Source organism: Anser anser, assembly GCF_964211835.1.
Source record: "Anser anser genome assembly, chromosome: 3".
Classification (NCBI taxonomy): Eukaryota; Metazoa; Chordata; class Aves; order Anseriformes; family Anatidae; genus Anser; species Anser anser.
The window spans coordinates 9,705,660-9,719,928 of record NC_139722.1 but is presented as its reverse complement, the minus strand read 5'-3'; the positions used below and the strand labels follow the sequence as shown (position 1 = coordinate 9,719,928).

Genomic DNA, 14,269 nt, shown 5'->3' with positions numbered 1-14,269 from the left:
ATTATAGACTATTTTTTAAAAGGAGAGGAAGGACTGCACTAGACATACAGTGAAATAACCTGACATGGAAACAAAGAAGTCTTATTTATTAAATTCAGTAAATCCTATGGAAGATTTTCTTACCAAGCCTCTTCTATTGGGATAAGACTTAAAAGCTACTTTTTATCAAAATTCCATTTTTAAAAATTATTATTTTTTTTTTTTAAATTATTCTCTCAATTTTAATGTATATGTTTTAAGTTTCCTCAGTGCCATATGTCCTTGCAGTCTTCTGGTTAGCATAAAAATACATCTCCCAGGAGCTCCAAATACATTCAGAGTTCATCCACTGGCAGCTAGTTACTGACAGAAGAGTCCCATTATGCACTTCATGGCCTGAGAAAATGTTGAATTTTCAGAACTTCATATGACAAAAACAAAGACTCTCATTTTCAAATGTCTCTCTTCCCCATGATGAACATGCAAAATAGAACAGGTACAAACGAAATGTGTAAATGAAGAATTTCTTCTCTTGATTTACCTCCTCAGGCAACATTTTAATGATATTTATTCACCTACTGTTATGGATTCAAAGTGGAATTAATTTCACCTAACTTTGAATATCTATAATCTTAAATTGGCCTCGCGGATTCACCTGCCCAAACACATCTAACACAAATACCTGTATTTTAGTTAGAACCTAGGTTTGTCCCACAGCTAATGGGAGAAAAAGGTACCTCCAGGCACAAATCATCTCCTAAAGTTAAATCCAAACCAGTGGAAGTGAGTTGTGCTAAACATGCCCAGTTCTTGTCACTGAATGTAAAGGTAGCTTAGACAGCTCATTCAGATTTTAATGCTGAACACTAAATATATATTAGATGAGCTCTCCCGAATCCCAAAGAATAAAGAGATTTTAGAAAATATCAGAAGGTGCTTATTTTCTCATTTTGGTGTCTAAGAATGTTTACAGTATATCCTTTAGGAGACTTAGATCTTGCTAAAATTAAACAAGACTTTAAATGCCTTAATTACCTACAAATCATTTCACCTACCTTTGTGCATCTATAGTAGTCTAACTTTGATGAGTTACTTAAAAATGATGCATAACGATTATGTGATTATGTTTACAAAAACCCAGCTCAATTTCACCCTCTGGGTGTTCTTGAATGTTCTAAACTTTTATTATTCCTCCTCTTTATGAGAAAAGCTATGGAAGATGAGATCAAACTACAGTTCTGTAGATATCTAAGTTGTTTTTGTATATGCTTTCTGTGTTTATATCACAATTCACAGTTCTTTCTAAACTAATAATAAAGCATTTACTACTTGGGAGCCTGAACAAACCACAGATATAACTTGTCTTTTATAGTCTGAAATAGGATCCTTTATCCGTGCCTTAAGGAAAGCAATGTAAAGGAAATTGCATTGCTTGTAACAACAATAAGGAATTCACTGTAAACAACTATTCTGTTCATGTGTAAAGTTTCCAGCTCTTAACATAAGTTATAACAAAGAGGATGTCAGCACTTGCATGTATTTTATACATTCACTATAGAAATGAGCACTGCTCCAAGCTTAGTGTCATGAGTAGATGTGAATTTCAATTTGCAGTCTTCTGCAGAGGTAGTCTTACATGTATGATATGTCTTCTTAGGATTGTACTAACTGCAAAAAACAGTTTCCTTAAACTAAAACTCATGTATTCATGAATTCAAATAAATGTTTTTACCGAGTACTTCCCTTCTCAACTTGCAAATAATTTCAGTATAAGACATGTCGTTGGAAATGATTAGACAAAAGGTGATTACTTCAAAGGCTTATCAGACCTCTGTTATAAGGTTGTTGCTGCAACCCCTGGTTAGGGTCACCAGTCCTGCAAAGATAGGATTAAAACAAACAAACACAAAAACAACAACAACAAAAAAAAAACACAGAAAGAAACAACTTACATAAAAGACCTTTCTCTCTTTTCCATATCTGTCTCTTTTAAGACATAAATACTCTTTTCTGTTTCCCTTACAGGCATGAAGAATGATTTCCAGACTCCTCTTTGGTAAAAGACACTTAAAAGTAACGTGCAAACTCAATTATTATATAAGAGAATTTTGTCATTTCCATCAAGTTAATTAGTGGAGGTGTTCCTTTGCAGTACAGACGAACAGACTGCTGCACTCAGCCAGTTACAGTGCCTACAGAAAATATGTGTAAATACTAACTCAAACCTACAAAACACATATTACTTATTTCGATGAAGGAAACAGTCAGTAATGTGACATGTATCTAACAAACATATATGCAAATTCCAACTGACTTGTAGAGACACCTATAAAATGGAAAGCAAATTCATTAAAATCTTCATCTTTCCTCATGTTTTGAAATTACAGTTTCAAAAATTCCTGATACTTTCATCTGCGTTCTGTTAACTCCAGTTGTTATTTTTCACTTTCTCTTGGAAAAAGGTGGAGTAAGGATTATATAAAAAGAATTCATCTCTCGCTTACTTAAAACATTAAAAAATAGCTCATAATCACTATAGAGTCCTGTGCCATAACATATATAGCACCACTCTGCCACTTTTTCTTTATTAATTATTTCCTTTTGAATAACAATCGGTGAACCCAGATGTCTGAAAGTGAGAAATCATATCTGTGGCATCTGGATCCTTTACAGATTCCAAAAGTAAGTCCGCTACTGGCATTTAAACAGAATCACACTCTGTTTAAGTATTTATACTGCCTTTGGCTTGCTGTATTATTGTGCATTTGTTAATAAGCCCGTGTGCTTACATTTGGACTTGAGAAAACTCTGTGCACTTTGGAAGAAATCCTATCCCCATTGAAGTCAATGGGAGAATTGCCATCAACTACAAGAGCATCAGGATTTCACCCTTTTGAGTTTTTGTTCACAAAGAGACATAGAAGTTCTTCAAAAATCTTTCAGTCCTGTAAGCCTTCATTACTCATACGTTTAATAAAAAAAAATAATCTAGGGGAAGAGGTTAAGCTAAAAAAAAAAAAAAAAGGTGGGTCTGGCTTTATATTGCCAACACACTCATAGATCTCCAAGTTGGACTGGCTCTGGCACAGAACATGCTAGGACTAAGAGTCTCAAATTACTCACAGAATACGTGACAGCATGTAAAGGCTACTGAAATATAAAGATTTTGGCCCAAAGTTACAGTCAGGGTCTATTGGGTTCACAGTTCTGCCAGAACTCTTTTGCTAAAAGCTGTCATGTACCATGTTGCCATGAACCCTCCCAGTGGTGTGTTTGCATTTCTGCTCCCTCCAACAGTATGTGGAAGCCACAAAGATTCATAGATAAGATGCAGCATAAAAATAAAAAAAGACAAAAAAAACCCTCCGAAGTTGGATCTTTCAGACTGAGATTCATTTTGTGAGTTTCTAAAAGCCTTTCACAAAAGCAGAAAAATTTTACTAGAAAACCCTCCATAGATCTAAGAAGAATTTCTCATGATCAAATTCTAATAGAAAGTGAAATATTTAGAAAATTGAGCTCTTTAAACCTTCAATTTCTCAAAAAAAAAGGGACTAAAAAGTGCTGGGAAGACTACTGTGTACTTTTCAGTGTCCTGGTTATTCTGCCAAAGAAATCTAGGGCAAATTTATTTTAGTTAAACATTTATTTGGTGACCACTGTTTCTACAATGATTATTTTGCTATCCTCACCATTAACCCTTTGTTTCTCTGAATGCAAGCACGTGTCACAATATTAATCTAAAAGGAGGTGTACAGAAGTTGTTAAATTGCAGAACTAGTTTTCATGGTTCAAAATCTTGGGTTTTGCAGCTCAGTATAATTTAAGCCACAAACCATTCCCGCTACTCTATAGTGAATTATAAAACATATCAATCCCCGTTACCCCAAAGAAAAGAAGTAATAACATGCAAGGTAAGTGGCTTTATATTTTTTTCTCATGGTTGAATGCTTATCCACTAGGAACAGACTAAAGGTTTAGTCAAACAGACAAGTTTAGTCAACAGATAACTGCCAGAGTAGTTCTCCATGTGCTCACTCCTAGCTTGTAGCAAATGAAACCTAACATCAGGTTAAGTCCACATTTCCTTAGGGTTAAGCATATGTATGTTGACAGCTAGATCAGCTTATCTGACAAGAAATGACTTAAATTATTTCAAAATAAATTAAGCCAGAATATATTGAGCGTATATCTGAGTTGAAGGTTGAACACCAATATTTACTTTCTATTTAATTTGAATAAGTATAATATTTGGGGTTCCCAACTAGTCATTCCAAAATGGACCAACATTTGGTTACAACCCTTATGATCCATTTGCACTTCACATCTACTGCTTCTCAAAGCTGCAATGTTTTAACCTTTTCTGACCACCAGTATAGTCCAAAACTCTGTGTAACTTGAGATTATTTTAGCTTTCTGTTTCTAAGCTACAGGGTACTTTGATTGCAGAAATATGTCTGACTTTAAAATATAGTACTTTTGTGGAACTAAACTTTGTCACACATTGACAATAAGCAGCTGAAGACTTCTTTGGTGGCTAATGAGTAAATAAGAAAAAATAATGAGACTGGGATTATTCAGCCACCTATTCTCAGACCTGACAAATCTTTCTAGCTTCACCTATAGTCAGTAGAAAGGTGGGGGTGAGTCAAGATATTCTTTCATTAGCAAGTACTGCAGATTAAAAGGAGTGGACACACAGAACAAAACTATTTATGTTGAGGACCTAATAGCCAGAGCATGCACATTTTTGTGGACTTTGGATTAACTTCAATTTGCTCCCACAGAATGAATATACACTAGGACTGAATAGCTTAAGGTGCATCCCTGCTTTAATTTCATTTGAAATTAATCCAGTTTGTGTACTTTGAGACAGTTTGAAAATATGAATCAAAGCAGAGTAGGATGAGGTTTGCTTCAGAAGCACATGTTGGATTGAGACTAAAAAATGAATGCAGTTGCATCTTCAGATCATCTGAAAAGATGCAATGTTTTTGAGGTTCTTATCTTTCTCTGCTGAGCATCTGCAAATGGAGACAAAATAGCTAGATAAGGCACCTGAGGCTGGGTAGTATGAGTAACTACCTGCATCTCTACCGTATTCTTATTCCTGTGTCTCTTCCTCATAATAGAGATACCTAGAATAATAACTTAAAGGTGTGTCTTGTATCTCTTCTTACCCCTGCAACACTGTCAGCTGTTGCTAGGAAAGTTTAGCTGCTTCTCTACTTCCCTGACTCTGTTGAGTGATTTGGTTGCTGCTTTTCTCCATTTCTTTCTTTGCTTTTATTTTGTACATTTTGGAAAGCACAAGATTTACAATGTGTCTTCCATTAAAGAACACATAAGATTAATTTCTCTGAAATGCATTTAAAGCTGATTTTAATTGAAGGAATCAGTATGTTATCACTATTACTATTGTTAAAAGACAATGTTAGCCTGTTAGTTACCATTGTAAGGAACAGATCTTAGCCTGGTATTCTTTGCTTGCTCAGGACTTCTTATCTAGGTAGGAATTTTAACTGAGCATGAAATACAGGGCTATGCCCACAGAATAGCTGAATAGAAGTAAAAATAGGAGGTTCTTCAAATTAATTTAGGAAATTATCTAGTACAAGGGGTGGTGACTGTAGGAAATTATCTAGTACAAGGGGTGGTGACTGGTTCCCATTGCGTTTTTATCTATCAGCTAATGGTTAGAGCAGTCACCTGAAAGCTAAGCAAATCACATGAAACATGCCTGGACAAAGTAGTCTGGAAACCCTGACTTCCATTTCCTGGACAATTGGTTTAACTCTCTAGACTGCTATACAAAAGTCTGATGCTTACTCCAGATGTACTTTCAGATGAAACTATCTGTGACTGCTGTACTGTGTGATGAAATAAATGCTGTCCATGTATATTAGAGGTGCTGAGAGAGCACTGATTGAATTGACCTCCCAAAGGAGCTGAAATAGACATGCCTTGTTTGTAAATCATAAATGGTCTTACAGGAGAGACAGGCACTGGAAAGCCAAGGTGGTGATGCTTCAGGGAACATGTAACGTTTTCAGCACCACAGTAAGTTTTCACTAAAATAAGCACCCACAAAATCTCAGGTGCCCAAATAAGATTTATATGAAACACTCTGTTGAACTTAGTTACCTAAAATCCCAACTGCACTGTTTCATATGCCTGAAGGTCTTTTTTTTTTTTTTTTTTTTTTAACCTTGCCCTTTGAGAGCAAATGGATGAAATTCAGGCTTTGTTTTAGTCCAGCCCACTTCTATGTGCAGTATTTTGCACTACCTCTCTATATAATACATATATTAAAAATAACTGGGCTAGTTTGAATTCTGGCAATTAATATTTCTGAAATCCACACCTGGACTGCTTTTGTAATAAAAAAAAAAAAAGAGTAATTTGCTAATATTTTGCATTTTTTTCTATTACAAAACAGATGAAAAACCATGCCTGACCAATCTGGTGGCACTCTATGATGGAGTGACTGCATCAGCTGACAACGGAAGACCAACCAATGTCATCTACCTGGACTTCTATAAGACCCACCTAATATCCAGATCTCTAAATTGGAGAGATATGAATTTGATGGGCAGACCATTCGATGGATAAGGAATTGCCTTGAATGTCACACCTAGAGAGTGGTGGTCAATGGCTCTATGTCCAGGTGGAAGCTGGTGATGAGCGGTGTCCCTCAGGGGCCTGTCCTGGGACCGGTGCTGTTTTATATCTTTATTAACAACTGTTGTGGTTTAACCCGGCTGGCAGCTAAACACCACACAGCCGTTCGCTCACCCTCCCCCCTCCTTCTCTGGGATGGGGGAGAGAAACGGGAAAGTGAAGCATAGACCCCATAGACAATGGGATCGAGTGCACCCTCAGCAAGTTTGCAGATGACACCAAGCTGAGTGGTGCAGTTGACACAACAGAAGGAAGGGATGCCGTCCAAAGGGACCTGGACAAGCTTGAGAAGAGGGCCCACAGAAACTTAATGAGGTCCAACAAGACGCAGTACAAGGTGCTACACCTGGGTCAGGGCAATCCCAGACTTGAGTACAGACTAGGTGAAGAACTCATTGAGAGCATTCCCGGGGAGAAGGACTTGGGGGTTCTGGTGGATGAAAGCTTGACATGAGCCAGTAGTAGGTGCTTGCAGCCCAGTAGGCCAACTGCATCCTGGGCTGCATCAGCAGATGAGTGGACAGCAGGTGGAGGGAGGTGATTGTCCCCCTCTGCACTGCCCTTGTGAGGCCCCATTTGGAGCACTGCGTCCAGGTCTGGGGCCCCCAGCATGAGAAGGATGTGGGTCTGTTAGAAAGGGTCCAGGGGAGGGCCACGATCAGAGGGCTGGAGCACCTCTCCTGCAAAGAAAGGCTGAGAGAACTGGGGCTGTTCAGCTTAAAGAAGAGAAGACTCCAGGGTGACCTCATTGCAGCTTTTCAGTACTTAAAAATGACTTATATAATAGATGGAGAGCAACTCTTTGCTTAATCAGATATTGACAGGATGAGGAGGAATGGTTTTAAACTAGAAGAGAGGTGATTTAGAGTAGATATTAGGAGGAAATTCTTCACACGGAGGGTGGTGAGGCACTGGCACAGGTTGCCCAGAGAAGCTTTGGATGCCCCATCCCTGGAGGTGTTCAAGGCCAGGTTGGATGAGGCCCTGGGAAACCTGATCCAGTGAGTGGCATCCCTGCCCATGGCAGGGCGAGTTGGTACAGGATGGTCTTTAAGGTCTCTTCCAACCCAAGCTGTTCTCTTATTCTATGATTCTATGAAAATAGATTAAAGCCTAGAGACAGCTTTCCAAAAGCATTTAATTTTCTTGTGATGCAAAAATGCACCCAATGTCTTCCATTTATGTCACTTGTTTATGTGATTACATGTATGCCACTTGTACTTAGCTGCCTGGATGAATTAATAAATTCTCTTCCAGGCCCGTTCCCTTAAAAATTCTGACTGCTAATACCATAGTTACAGGAAATGTTTATTTGACCAACAATTTCCAAGGGGAAATTTATGAAAATCTTGTGCATATTTTCTCTGTTTTTCTCAGGGGAAAAAAAAAAGTTTAGGTAAAAACAAATAATAAAATTTGAATTATTTTATCTGATTGATCTTGGTTTTCCAAAAAGTGTTTCAAAGTACATCTGACATTACAGTTGCCATGTATTAAGTTGTTTTTCTAGTTAAAAGGTACTTTTTTTTGCTTATATACAACTTTCGTGTTTGAGTTTGAAATTGAAACAGTCCTATAAAACTATGATTAATTAACAGTACTGAAAGACAAAGATTTTTTTCCTCTATTAAGATAATTTTGTTATTCAAATCAATTGGAGCATACACTTGCTATAAAGCAGCAGTTCCTTCTGTGTTTAAGAGTAGTTTTACATGACTAACTTCAAAACATTTCTTTGTTTTTCTGCTACTAATTCTATGAGCTCATTGCCACGCAGCAAACGCATTTATTATGCTGTGCAAAGGTTGCAGCCAACAGAGATTTGTTATGTACAAAGTCCAGGTATCTAGGATCCTAGTAATAAAAGCATGGTATTTCTTGCTGCTTCTTTATAATCCAAATGGGCTCAGAAAAAACAGCTTCTTTATAACTTCTCTGATAAGGACTGGGATAAACAGGAGGTACGGGCAGACGCTGGTTTCAGGCTTGAGTTCATTCACTTACTGACACTAGTTTTAACCTACATGCACAATACTGATAAACACTGGTAGAGTCAGCACTATTGATAAGACTACTTGCTCCCTGTACAAATACTGCACAGGTTTTGCAGTTGAAAAAATTCACAAGAGTGCTTGTCAGAAGTTGTTTTTGGCTAAGAACCAACTATAGTGTACTTCATCTACAGAGCCTGTCCTATCTTAGCTTCTCCAAGTCCATAAAGTATACAGGAAATACAAGGAGATAGAGTTGTAGCCTCTTCAATGAAAATGAATCTGGAACATCATATCTAGGACAGATTCATTGTTCTACCATTAACTAGAGACCATAAGTATTCCTATTACTTCATTCTCCACTGGTTGATTAGACTATGAAAAGGAAAAATACAGAGGAGGAATTATACATTTAGTCAGGAAAGTGAGACAGTAAGTGAACAAGTGAACTCATCGACAGCTATTTTAATACTCATGCTTCTGACTAAGACTGTAAAGCAAACAACTGACTTTTGTTCCACTCCCAGATAATAGTCTGAGTGTTACCAGGAAACAGTAGCGATTTATTCAAAATCTCATAATTATTGTGTCCATTTTCAATTTTCAGAGCTGTCACTGTGATGCTAGCTAATTGATCCCAGGACCACTATACTCTATAGGTAAGTGGTAACGAAGTCCTCCTTCTTCCAAATAATAGTTTTCCTTTAACTTCTTATGACAACCACAGTGGTTTCATGGCTTAAGAATGTACTGAGGTATAGGACTATGATATGGCCTAACTTCAATTATGTTTCTGCCCCACTATTGGTTCTCTTGCATTACACACACACAGGCTCAGTCCACATTCATTTCTTTTAACCCCATGTGGGAAGGAAATAGATAAAAATGAGTAGAGGAACCCTGGCTCCACCCTACCAAAGGATAGGACAAGGGGACTGCTAAAGGAAGGAGCCAAAAGCAAATCACCTATCTTTCAGAAAAAAAAAATCCTACAACAATCAGTTATTTATCATTTCTACCAATAGTTAGGAAAAAATGATGCACAAATCATTTAGGATTTTAGTAAAGATACACTTTGAATGTTACATTGGATATTTTACTTTAAAAGAATAAACATGAATGACAATGTTCTTAGTAATACTATAGTAACTAAAACTTAAGGTGAGAAGTTATTTTCAAGACTACATTAGTCCGTTTGTTCTGAAAATGAAACATTTTGAAGATGAGTTCAGAACACAGAAGCATTTCTATGACATTATGGGCATTTAAAAACATTGACTGAGACAGCTGAAGAGTGTTTTCAAAAGCTGCATCTTTCACATGTGGAGTATCCAAATACAAGATTTTTTAAAATCTTATATTCTATATGAACTTACGTCAAATATTACGTAAATTTGTGCCACTACCTCTACATTTCCTTCACATTTTTGAGGGTGTCTGTAGAGTTTGTGTAGTTGAGTTCGTAGTTGGTTTTTTTCATACAAGTTCTCTAGCAGAAAAGTTTAATGATTTTGACGATTTTAAGTAGATATCTTATCTGCCTTCCTCCATTTTGATTTCTGGCAGTAACAGAATCCTAGCAGTCAAACTGTGTATAAGAAAGTCCATAAACTATGACAGGAAGTTGAGCACTGAATGACTGATCCCCTTTACTGGTTAGATCACAGAATCATAGTGTAAATTAGGTTGACAGGGATCTCAGAAGGTCACCTGGTCCAATCACTTCTCAAAGCAGAGCTGACTTCAAAGTTAGAGCAGGTTGCTTAGGGCAAGCTGACTTGAATAATCTTCAAGAATGGCGATTCTGCAATCTCCCTGGGAGATCTGTCCTATTATTTGTTCAAATTCCATATTGTTCTTTATATCTCTGGAATATCCCTTGTTGTGTTTTGTTTCCCTCAGCTTTCCACTGGTCATCCCTGAGAAGAGCATAGCTCCATTTATCTCAAAGATGAGTTCATCAAAGAGGACACAGCACCCCAGATGGCTGCTCTCTTTCTAAAACAGCCTCTTATAAGGCAGGCTGTCATAGCTGGGGGGGCACAGTGCTGACTTACGTTCAACTTTTCTACCAGTTCCCCTTCTGCAGTGCTGGTTTCTGTCAAGTGAGATCCCAGACTGTTCTGTTGCAGTCTTATTCCACTCCAGGTACAAGGCTCTGTAATTACCTTTGCTGAACTTCACGAAGGTCCTGTCAGCCCACTTCTCTAGTTTGTCCAAGGCCTTCTCAGTAGCAACCCTGCCCTGCAGCCTATCAGTCCCTCCCCTCCATTTGTTGTCACCCATGTACTTGCTAAGAGTGCATTCTGTTCCATCTTCCAGGTTGTTAATGAAGATGCTTGTGACTGATTAAAACCCTAGATGTGGAATTGACTCGCTGAAAAAACTCCTAGAACGAAAGAAAGCCCAGTGGAGATGGGCACGACCTATTAAGCTTAGAGAAAAATATTGGATGGGGTTAACCACAGCTGCTGCAAAAAAGCTGACTACCTCATCACCAGCGGACCAGAGGGTGGCCTTTGTTTTAGATAAACAGCTTTAGATAGACAGTTGAATGGATAAACCAATGGTGTAAATGTTTCTTCCTGAGTTCATTAAGAGTGTGAATGCATCTCTGTGTTAGCCAGACTAGCACGTGGGGAGTGAATAGCTAGCTCAACAGAAGAGTATAAAATTTAAAAAAATAGCAAAATAATTTTGAAGAGAGCAACAGGCTCAACCCAGTTCATTCCCAGTGACTGGGGATTTCCAGCGTTGTGACAGTTGAGCATAGAGACTAATAATGGGAATTACATTTGTACTGTGATCCAACTGCACATTGCAATTGCTTGTACAGAGATTTCAGTACATTTATTGCATTTCTAAATCAAAATCTTGTGATCAAATATCTTTCAAGAAGTAAACTTGATATTAAATGTTACAACCCCCATGAATAGTTTCAGGCCTGGTACTGAGCCCCAAGGAAAACCACTAGTAACCAACCACCAGTAGTGGACTATATTGTATACTAACCATTCTCTGAAGCCTTACAATCTAGCCAACGTTACAATGAACACACCCAGAACGCACCTCCCCAGCTGGGTCTCAAGTCGCTATGAAACATTATTTTGAAACCTTGCTACAGTCTAAACAAAAAATAGCCATTTCTTGACACTATGCTAGCTTTCTTCCAGTCCTTAAGAAGTGACTGAAGACTTATAAAAATCAGCATTAAAAACACGTAGACCTCCTCAAGCAGCTTTAAAAAAAAAAAGTTTGGATGCAAGCACATCCCTATGTGCTTATTTGAAAGTATGCATTGTAATAGCTGACATTTAATATCTTCATTAGTTGCTGTTAGAGTGGAAAATACTGGAGCATGACCTTATTATAGTCACCTAGCATACTTTCCCAAAATGAAAATAAAATATTTCTAGAAAACTTCTGCATATTCTGCATTGTTATTGACAGCATATCTTCACTGACCATGTTTGTTGTTTAAAACTTCTAAAATTGTAAGTCTCCCAAACATGTTTTTCTCCTTATCTCTTTGCTTTTCCTATGACTTTTCTTCATTTTCTAATTTCTCAGTTACAGCCATTGCTGTCACTTTTCATTTTTTTGATTACTAGCTCCCACTGTATTTGTTCCTGTTGTATTTTCAATCCTGTGTGACTGTCTGCATTGCGGTTTTCCAGGACCTAGTATGCTATGAAAATATACCGCTAACGCTCTCCTATGTACATTTAAAAGTAATTGGCTCATGATTGTTCTCTAATTTTAAGATGTTACTGGAAAAATGATGTCTCCGTTGCTTTGTTCACATTGAAATCTCCATAAAAGTGCAGCTTGCTTTCCTCTTAGTCCAAAATAGGGTTATTCTTTTAAACTCCACTGACAGTAGAAGTTCTGTTTAAGACAGCTACAGTCATTGCCATGCTTAGATGAATAGAGCTTAGTGTGAGGAGAATGGGCTATAACAGTCTTATGTGACTATCTGGCCTGCTTCTAGTGCCTCCACTTCTCTCAGGCCTCACAGAAGTAGCAGGCTGGATGTGCCCACAGTAGCTGCTAGCTTTCATGTGCTGTTTATTGGAGGTGGATGAAGTCCTCTTTCCAGTTATGTGACAGGCATGTAGGTAGTCTAGTGATTGGTGAGGTATTAAGAAACTGAAGGCAAGGAACAGAAATGCTGTCATCAATTCATGCAGACTGCTTCCTGTTTTCACCCAAATTTTAATTTGATCAGATGGAAGCCTTCTACTTCCAGTCACTATCTAAGTTACTTTGCTGGTATAGGCAAGAGTAGCCTATGGGCAATGAATATATGCCTGTACTATACAGTCAACATGCAATGCACTTCATCACAAAAATCTGATGTTTCTGAGAAGCACTCCGAAACTTGCTAGATGTTTTTTGTGTTTGCAGTACCTCTGATCCTGAAATTGATTCACAGGATAAACTAGGGGATGAGGAGTACCCACAGACGTAAAGACAAGGTTTTGATACTAATGTAATTTTTTTCAATGTAACTTCTATGTTTTTTAGCTCTGTGATACATAATTGTGACAAAACAGAAATATTTTATTGTAATGAATAGACGTTATTTACCAGTCTGAGACCTAGACCAGTTGTCTTGGTAAACAGAGAACAAAAAGTCAACTGAAATGAATGATAAAAGATAGTATCTGTATCTCTGACACAGAAAAAGAAAAATGTAAATTAGTAGTTACTACAGCCAAGCAAGGCAACGAGTGTAATTAACTCCATCCATGCAATGTTCTATGAGGAACGGTAACATAGCAATTTTGAAGACTGCTGTGAAATAAATCCAGGATTTGCGATACGTAACAAAAAGTAAGATATTATGATCCAATTAATACTAAGTTCTGAGCACCTTTAGGAGTGATGAAGAATACGTATGCAGTGCATTCCTCATCTGCACTCACTTCATAGAATTAGGATGAGGAATACTATTAAAAATGTCTATATGGACACAACAGACCATACTCCTTTATATATTTTATCATTTAAGTGTTAAGAGGGTGGTGTTTTCCTTAAGAAAATGCTTATTTACAGAACTGCGTGATTCTGTTCCCAGCTCTCATTTACATTTGAGCTTGTGCTTATGAGTAGCAATTATGCACATAATTATTCATGTTTTTAGGAATTGATGGAGATAAAATGACAAAAAAAAAAAATGATATGAGTTAGCTCAAATAGTTACAGTTTATGCACTTACCAAATTCAAGGTACAGTCTCCCAATTTTTAAAGTGCTGTTTTGCAGCTTGAACGATCTGTTTATTCTGCTATATCATTTGATTAGTTATACATTTTATCTTCAATGATTCACTCCCTGAAATAAGCATGACTGACTTCATTGATTCCAAGGGAAGGTTCATGTGAGAACAGTCACATAGACTAGCGTAATTACACCTTAGCCTATATTTCTGCAGACCTGTTTGTGAAGCTTGTTTGCAAAATGTATATGATTTTTTTTTCTTGAAAATTATCAAATCATCCTTACATTTCAGGCTTGTCTGCAAGGATCCTTTTCTCAAGTCACTGTTTCATCAGGTGTTAAATTAGTCTTGAAATTTGGCCTCAATCCATCTGGACAAACAGACTTAATCAGCAC

General features: G+C 37.4%; 1 long non-coding RNA gene across 1 annotated transcript; it reads left to right on the top strand.

Moving 5' to 3' along the window:
• The first annotated feature begins 2,797 nt into the window (after nt 1–2,797).
• Nucleotides 2,798–13,993, top strand: LOC310897639. The gene is made up of 3 exons (XR_014582429.1): nt 2,798–3,893; nt 9,259–9,310; nt 10,974–13,993. It is a non-coding gene; the product is annotated as an uncharacterized lncRNA (long non-coding RNA).
• The last annotated feature ends 276 nt before the right edge of the window (nt 13,994–14,269 follow it).